This window comes from Dicentrarchus labrax, unplaced genomic scaffold (genome assembly GCF_905237075.1).
Source record: "Dicentrarchus labrax unplaced genomic scaffold, dlabrax2021, whole genome shotgun sequence".
NCBI lineage: Eukaryota > Metazoa > Chordata > Actinopteri > Moronidae > Dicentrarchus > Dicentrarchus labrax.
The window spans coordinates 3,637,177-3,645,905 of record NW_026136715.1 but is presented as its reverse complement, the minus strand read 5'-3'; positions in this window follow the sequence as shown (position 1 = coordinate 3,645,905).

Genomic DNA, 8,729 nt, shown 5'->3' with positions numbered 1-8,729 from the left:
TTCAGCTCTGAGCACTGTTCTCATACAGTCAGTGATTTTACTCTTTACTTTACACTTCATTTTATCACAAAAGCAACCAGTAACCGACAATTCCTTCGGCCTGAATTCTGAAACAAACACACTCACAAAAGCACAAAATAAAGATTTCATTTGCAAACACAGATAAACGGCATTCTTAATCAAAACAATCCAATCCACCAGTTTATTTAAATATTTGCTGCCTTTGTAGTGAGAGCTTCCATCTGTTACAACTGAAACAAGTCTAATTAATGTAGGATCTAACAGCTTCAGAACATTTCATGGATCTTTGAATTTCAAACTTTATCAAACCCAGAAATGAGAGAAATGAGAAACTTTGTTCTTACTTGAAGTTTCTCTATGAAATGTGTTTCCTGACTAATGAAATCCAAAGCACTTGAATCATTCAGAGGTGCATAGACACACTTGTTATTGTTAATACAGGTAAATCTGGAGGTGCTGAACTGTGAACAGGCTGCGTGGACCAAACTTCAAACCTCACATATGGCCTGGTTGAGATTGGGAAACTGATAAATAGAAGGCTGATTACAACAAATGGATACTGCCATAATTGTACGCTGAAGGAGGGCTGTTGACGCAGCTGCAGCTGGATTTTAGATGGTTTCTATGGCAACCTTTGCTCATAGAGTGCAACTTTGTGGTGGAGCTGAACATATCAAAGCAAATCGCAAATAGTTGTAATTTCTTTGTTAACTCATTGTTTTTTATTTATTTTTTATTTGACCGGTCCGCATTATTCTCAGGGATACCTACAGTGTCAAATCTTGAAGTGATAGTTGACAACTTGGGAGTGAGACCGAGTTGACCTACTCTATACTGCAGCTGAACTGGTGTACTGAGAGTTGACATGTCCTTGACTTTCTTGTCCTTCAGTGCTTGTAAGATCAAGATGTCCATTAGCTGATTCTGTATTACCACTTAAATGTTTTTTTTTTATAGAAAAATGACATGTATGTGACATGTATGTGTTAACAGAAATGGACAAATTCTTTGCACAGTTTTATTTATACAAACCAGCAAGCAAAACTTAAATAAATGATGAATCAAAGATTGTGTCCTTACAACAAGTTTTTTATTTTGCACTATAAATTGATAAATATGGGACAAATGAGAACTGACACTTATGGAATAAAGTATATTCTTACCAACTTCCTGCAGTTGTTATACTTTATTTTATTTTTATTTTTTTTTTTTTACCTACAATCATAAAACTTGTTCAAAGTAAGAAATTGATTTGAATTCAAAATGTGTTGCATTTATAATTTTGTTCAGTGTATAAAGCTCAGTTTGTGTTGCCACCATTTCATAGAGGCGTTGATTCAACATTATGATCAGTTGGTAGGATGCAGCTTGTGGTGCTGTTAAACTGCATTGCATTATACAGAGAGGTGTTTCTGTTATTTAGCCTACCCTCACTAATAGAAAGGAAGGTAGTATTTATTGCAGGACTGTTATTAGACTGTACATCTTTTAGATAGATGTACCAAATAAACTAGCAACTCATCATCGTGTTTGCAGTGTTCATCAGAACTTCTAAGGGGTGTCCGAAAAGGTTTTTTTATTTTTATGTTTTTTTATCTGATTTGTATATCAAATTGATACAAGCTTACTTTGCTATGGAGAAGAGGCTTGTCTCAGACATGACTCTCTCCTTACCAAATTCTTAACACTTAGCTTTGTGCTATAGTTACTAAATGATGCTGAAAGTTTCTTTAACCTTTTATTTATAGTTTCAGCACCGCACACAAAATATTCACTCTTAGCTACTCTGTTCACTAATAATAATGCATTGTCAGAGTCTGATGTGAAACCGAATATTCAAGGCTGCAGCACTTCTGTTTTGACACTATGGACCACTACCTGCCATCTTATTAATATCAACCTGAGTTCATAAAAGAAATTCAGAGCACAATACTACAGATCTAATATCAAGCATGCAGAAAATTCAAAGCAGCAGAGTCTTTAAGGCTTCGTCTCTCTTTCTCTCACTTTGTTATTCGCCTCAATATAAATTCCACATCTCCAGTCAGTCCCTGACGGCTGTCACTTCACACAGCCTCAATTCAAGAGTATTAAGAAGCAGGAATTCATTCATCCCCACTGCAATTAGTTTACCTAATTTGCCCATGGAATGATGCAGCGTCCATTGAAAGCACTTTGTGTTTGGCACTGAAGGGTGACCTATAATTGCATTAGTAATGTGAATCAGAACCTAATTATGCTTTGTATATGGTTTCTAAGAAAGTACTCAGAGTGGATGGAAATTGCATTTATAAATATAGATATACCGTGTATATTAGTCATGTGCATAGAAAGGAACAACAGTTGGAGTGATCAGGATTTAATGATCTCATCATCTCACGGCAAGAAAAGTGTGTTTTTAAGGTCAGGAGTTCACAGAAAATGTTTCCTGGAAATCACAGCAGTTCATAACTGTTGCTGGTGTATTTCAGAATAAAAGTTTTATTCTTTTTTGGGACAATGACAAAAGGAAAACCCTATTTTTGAATAAATTCATAATGTAGTTGGCTGCTACGAGAAACTAGCAGCAAGGCCTCTCCATATGCCTCTCCATATCTAGCCCTGTTAATTCAGAATATCCATTATAGAGACCATCCACGATTAAATGCATTGCCCCAGGTGAGGCTGGTGGAACAGAACTAACTTAAAAAGGAGCATGAGTTCTCTTGAAGCTCTTGAAGCCGCGACTAGTGGTGATTAGAGGAACTGCAGCTTCTGCGTTGGTGGAAGGCTCCTAAATCAGAGCCTTTACTTATGGCATTACAATTTGACATTTGTGCATTAAAGAAAAGAACAAGTAATTTAAATAAATTGCACACAGAGATACAGAATTATTGCTTATGAACTTACATTTGTGTACATGGAATATGCTGTCTTTACTTACAGTATGTGTATTTATCTCCAGAGAGATTCTGTAATTATCCCACATGACTGACAAACATAAAAACATAAGCAGCAGGTTCCAGCTTGGTCTCAGTGTGTCTGACTTTATAGTCTGACTTTCATGTCATGGTGTTAAACCATCTGTGTGCTATAGTCGACTCAGGTTAGTTAAACACAAAGTAAACACACACTGATCTCTCTGGATGAGCCTTTTTTACTACATATTCCTCCTCTATCGATCTCTTTACTACAGGTTATATATAAAAACAAATTGTTTTTTATAATATAAAATATATAAACAACCCTACCCGCCCCACTATTCCACTCTACCTCCCACAAAGGCTGAACATTAGTGCCCCCTATGGCTGGTACAGGAAAACATCAACAGGCTCTGAGCATGTCCTCCTCCTCATCTTCCTCCCTCCCACCTCTAACTCAGAAGACAGACTGACCAGAATACAACAAGGATGCTGTTGCATGAATCTCACATTAGTCTTTGCAGTGAAATTGTTCCCTTTACAGTGTTCAGTGAATCCCTTTCTCTCAGAAAACTCTGGCTGAATACTGATTTTACTTGAGTCGTGTCAAGCACTTAGTAAGTTAGATTTTGTTCTACAAATCAAGTCGATCATCATATTCTTACAGCTCAAACGTTAAAGATCTTAAGGTGTTAACAAGTAGACTATATCTTTACATGAAGAAGTAAATGTCACCGATATAATGTCTGTGTGGCAGGAGCTCAGTGTGTAGGGACTTGGCTTGGGAACTGGAGGGTCACCGGTTCAAATCCCACAGACCACAATATGGAGTGTGGACTGGTAGCTGGAGAGGTGCCAGTTTTACCTCCTGTGCACTGCCGAGGTGCCCTTTAGCAAGGCAACCTAACCCCAAGAAACTGCTCATGGGCGCCGCTAACGTGGCAAGGCCATCACTCCACCATCTCTCTCCCTGTTGCATGTCCACAAATGCATGAAGTGTGAAGTGAAAAGAAGAATTTCCCCATTAGGGGATTAATAAAGTATATATCTTCTTCTATCGTCTTCTGTGCCGCTCTCACAAATTTGCCAGAAAATAAACTCCTGAAATGAAAAACCCGATGAAATACTAACTAAAGCCTCACGGAGCCAAGCTGAAATAGAAACTCTTCTGTAATACAAACTGAATCCAGCACAAAAAAAACAAGTTTGTCAAGATATATACGCTGAGGAAGACTGAGCTGAACATAATGCCTGTTCATGGTGACTCTAATGCTTTATTCTGGCTTTCTAAAATGATAGGTGATACATTAGACTCCTGAAGGGCACAATAACAAATATCAGTGGCAAAGACAGGGATATTGGAACCATTTTTTACAGTTGTATTTCAACTTTTGTGTAACCTGGGAGGCTGCATGAATCTTTAATGTGATCTAAATTTATCAAAATAAACCAAGCAAGATAATATGAGCACGATATTGAACTCCTACCCCTGTCCCTGCTAAAATGTGATTTGTTCTGAGGATAAAGCAAAAGTCCTCAGGGGTACACACAGGGCAAACAAAAGAGCGCCAAGAAGACTTTATATAGATATCACTCATTCAGGTGATTAGAAGTTAAAAAGGTGTGTTTTCAAGATAAAACTGGCCAAGCAGGTCAAACAACATGTGTGCTCTTTATTCTTCATATAAATCCCCATTAGCTTTCAGAAAGTGGTCACTAGTCTTCTTGGGCTCCACACAAAAACTGCAATTTAAAGCCAAATATAAAGAAGGAAAAAGTAGACAATAGAAGGTTTAGGTTAGGTTTAAGCGCAAAAATGTTAGGGTTAGGGAGAGATCATGGTTTGGGTGAAAGGACTACCTTGCTGAGGTTAGCAGAGCTTTGTCGTCACACACTTATTACTAATCGAACTAATCATGTTCATGCTTTAAAAAAACTGAAGTTGACTATTAGAAATTAACAGTAATTCGTCACCTGACTTGTCACATTTTGCCTTGCAAAAGCATGAAAACTACACAGTGGACCATCGTGTGTATTACAGGCGGAATACCGTATTTTCAGATAACGGGACAGTCCTCCTATAATAACTGATGCTGCTGGTCATCTTGAAAGGAGGAAATATTGTGTGCTTAACCTTGGGTAACATGTTTTTATGGTGGCCCTGAGAGTTCAATGTATTGCAAGTTAAGAAAACACAAGCAAATACAGAAAATGCAACTTAAAAGTGATTATGATGTCTGCGCTACTTGCGGTGTATTTCTGTATTTGGTTGGGTTTACTCACTTTTCTCATTTTGTAGCATTTTTTCTAGATATTGCACATTTGTTGTCAAATTGCTGAAGATGCTTTTTGTTTATTTGCACATTTTCTTAAGTTGCCGTGCATTGAGCTCTGAGCACCACAATCATTTTTTCACTAAAAATGGACAATGAGTAACGTGTGACCTATCACAGAACCTCCTTGAAGGACGCTCTCCCAAGCATTACATTCATTTCCATGCTCAGTGTGTGTGCACAGTGAATGACTTGGGGGTTTTTTATGTATTCATAAAATGTATTTAACACATGGGGCTGAATAATTAACCGTTCTTTATCAAAATCAAAATCACAATTTGGATTTTTCAGTAGCTATACAGAGTGCAGTTATAATTCTTACACTTAACAAGCAGTAGGAAGTGAAAGTTCAGCCAGTGATTGTTCATTTCACCAGCTAATGATCACTGTGGCTGGTCGATTTATTCAGCTCTAGTTAATCAGCATTCATTCTGTAGGTTGAAAAATAAATACTGGCTTTTGTCCCATTCATATGTGTTTTTACTGCATACCAGTAACCAGTAGTAGACCACACTCTCCACAAATACTGACATCATGTGTATATCCACTACAGACTATTATAAATACATGATTCATATTCAGGACGATAATATAAGAGATCCTCAGAAAAGGATCTCAGGGGAGAATCTGGGATAAGGTTTCAGTTCAAGTCAGCAGAGGTCCATCTGCTACAGAAGAAGTGTGTTTAATGAGTCCTCTGTGGTCTCCAGGTTCCTTCAGCCTTTGGAGCCTTTGGACAGCGTCAATAAATGAATGACACCGCAGAGGACAAAAACAATTCCCACCGGCTTTTCTGCTACTTCTTTATCATCTTTGTCTGGGGACGGTTCACAGAATGTATTATGCTCTTTTCTATTTACAGCCACTTATTTCAAAATCATACAACAACGGCTACCTTATTCTCCTCCGCAGCAGTTGGGAGGTAACAGATTTGTTCAAGACTTTTGTCAAAAAGCATGTTGCTCATTCAATTCCTTGCTTCTCATGTCACTCACAGAGAATAGGGTAGGTAGGTTAAGTGTTTGGTGCAATCCACTGTGATCATGTACAGTATTAGTCCACCAACAAACTGTAACACCAAGCTTTCTCATATTTGCCTAAAAAAAACAAAGTTCAGTGTTAGACAAAACTTCTGTTTCTGTGCAGTTCTCTCCTTTGCTTTTACATGCCTTCTGAGGTGAAGGTAAAGACATGGACATGTTTGGCCAAAGTAATTGATTTTAAGAAATGATAAATATGGATTAACTGGAAGCCCTAGTTTGAATACTGTTTTTCTTTCTCTTTTTGAAACATGTATTAAGCTTTATCTCTGCTGCTACCATCTCATTCAGCAGTTAGTAGTTTTCTGGTGTCTTTTATTCACAAATAGCAGAATTAATGAAACATTTTTTTTTTTTGGATGTATGTAGCTACTTCAGTACAGTCACACAAGGCTTGAAGGTTTTAGGTCCACTGTCAATTGTTTTAAGATCCGCCTCCAGACATTTGCACAGATAGACACACATTATTGAGCCAAGCAGACTGATAATTCTTCCTGCAAAATGTTCACATTAAAATACCTAAAAAGGCATCTACTCTTTCTATCTCATTAAAATTTTCATAAACTAAGAATATGCAATGCAAAGAACATTTTATACAATGGAAGCTCAATGTGCTTCACTCACAAATATGGAAAAAATAGAACATGAATGCATATTTAAATACATGCAAGAAAAGAGAAAAAAATCCTAACGATTATTCAAGCTCTGTCCACCCACCAACATAAACATACCCACCCACACATACCCAAAAGAGAGACGAGAGACAGCCAGCCAGCCATAGGCCTGAGAGAACAGGTGGGTCTTAAACTTGCCTTTAAAAGACAGCACAGCTGTGGTAAATCTTATATCATCAGCAGTTGGTTCCAGAGAGTGGACCCATAGTGCACATTCACCAGATTTGCTTCTGATTATGGCTGCAGTTCGGAGACCAGTGTGTGATGATCAAATGGTTCTGGAAGGTTTGTAAGCAGTGAGAAGTCAGAGACTATTTAGGAGCTACAGTCTTTTTGGGAAGAAGGACATTACATTAGTCCAGCCTAGAGTATGTGAATGCACAAACCAGTTTTTCAGCGGCTGACTGAGACAAGGTGGATTTAACTTTAAAAATATTTTTTAGGTGATAAAATGCTAGTCCTATTTACACGTATGTAATGTAATGTAATGTGGCAAAGTTGAGTCCAGAATCCAAGATAACATGTAGATTTCTAACCTGCTCACTCACTTTTCAGAGATAGCAAGACCATTTCGAAGTGGATATCCTCTGAAGGCTCTCAGTCTTGTCTGTGTATGACTGCAGTAAAACTGGGGTCTGGACAGTTGTACTGTACAGTATCAGTGTATTTTGGGGGCCAAAGCACTGAAATAAGGTATTTAGTTTTGAAAACAATTCAGCTAAATATTACAAAAGCTTGGCTTAAACATGTAAAGTCACTGGTATGGTCCTTAAAGTCCACATTAGAGTTCAGGTAGCAGCTTTTCCACCAGCTTAAATGAACTTAATAAAACTGGCAAAAGCACCAGGGTTTGTGATCCATGCCAAGCAGATTAGGTGTGGAAGCGACCTTAAATGTCAATCATCTCTACAGTTTCTTTATGTTTTTAATATCAAAACCAAAAGTCTTTCCAACATTTTCCAAAAGAAGTTGGTGCAGCAGAACAAGTTCAAAGTATGTCAGGTAACTGTTGTTGCATTGCTTATCGTCTCAGCCAGAGCACAGTTGTTTTTGTGAGCGGAAGGACTCAAATAAATTAATCTGATGCCAGAAAAGGAACCCAGCACAGAGACCTGAGGAGTCCAGACATTACTGCTTGACCAGGCATCAAACGGACACAGTCATAGCCAGAAAATCACTCATTTAAGACCAGCACGCACGCACGCACGCACGCACACACACACACACACACACACACACACACACACACACACACACACACACACACACACACACACACACAATAGTTAATTACCAGCAATTTGGCTCAGGATCAGCTAAGGTCACAAAAACAACATATGACTTACCAACTCTTTAAATTATTGGGACACTTCTGACCTCATCCTGGGTTCATTCTCTTTTGGTTATTTTTGTTTTACCTGTGAATAAGTGAATTTCCAAAAGACAATGTAATGTTCCTTTGGTACAATAAATGACAACTTTTTGTGTTTGTGGCTGCCATGACAACTGAATATTTTATCTGGGATAAAAAGAATATCTCATATTGTCTTAATGGTGTTAGGTCCTCATGGTCCAAGGGAAACAAAGAAGAAATTTTGCAGCAATATTCAATGATTCAACAAACTTCAAAGGTCCAGTGTGAGACAGGATCTCTTGGCAGAACTTGAATATAATATGCATAGGTATCATTCATTCATTAGTGTATGAAAAATAAGAATAGTTTTTGTTACCTTAGATTACCTTACATTATTAACTACTGAG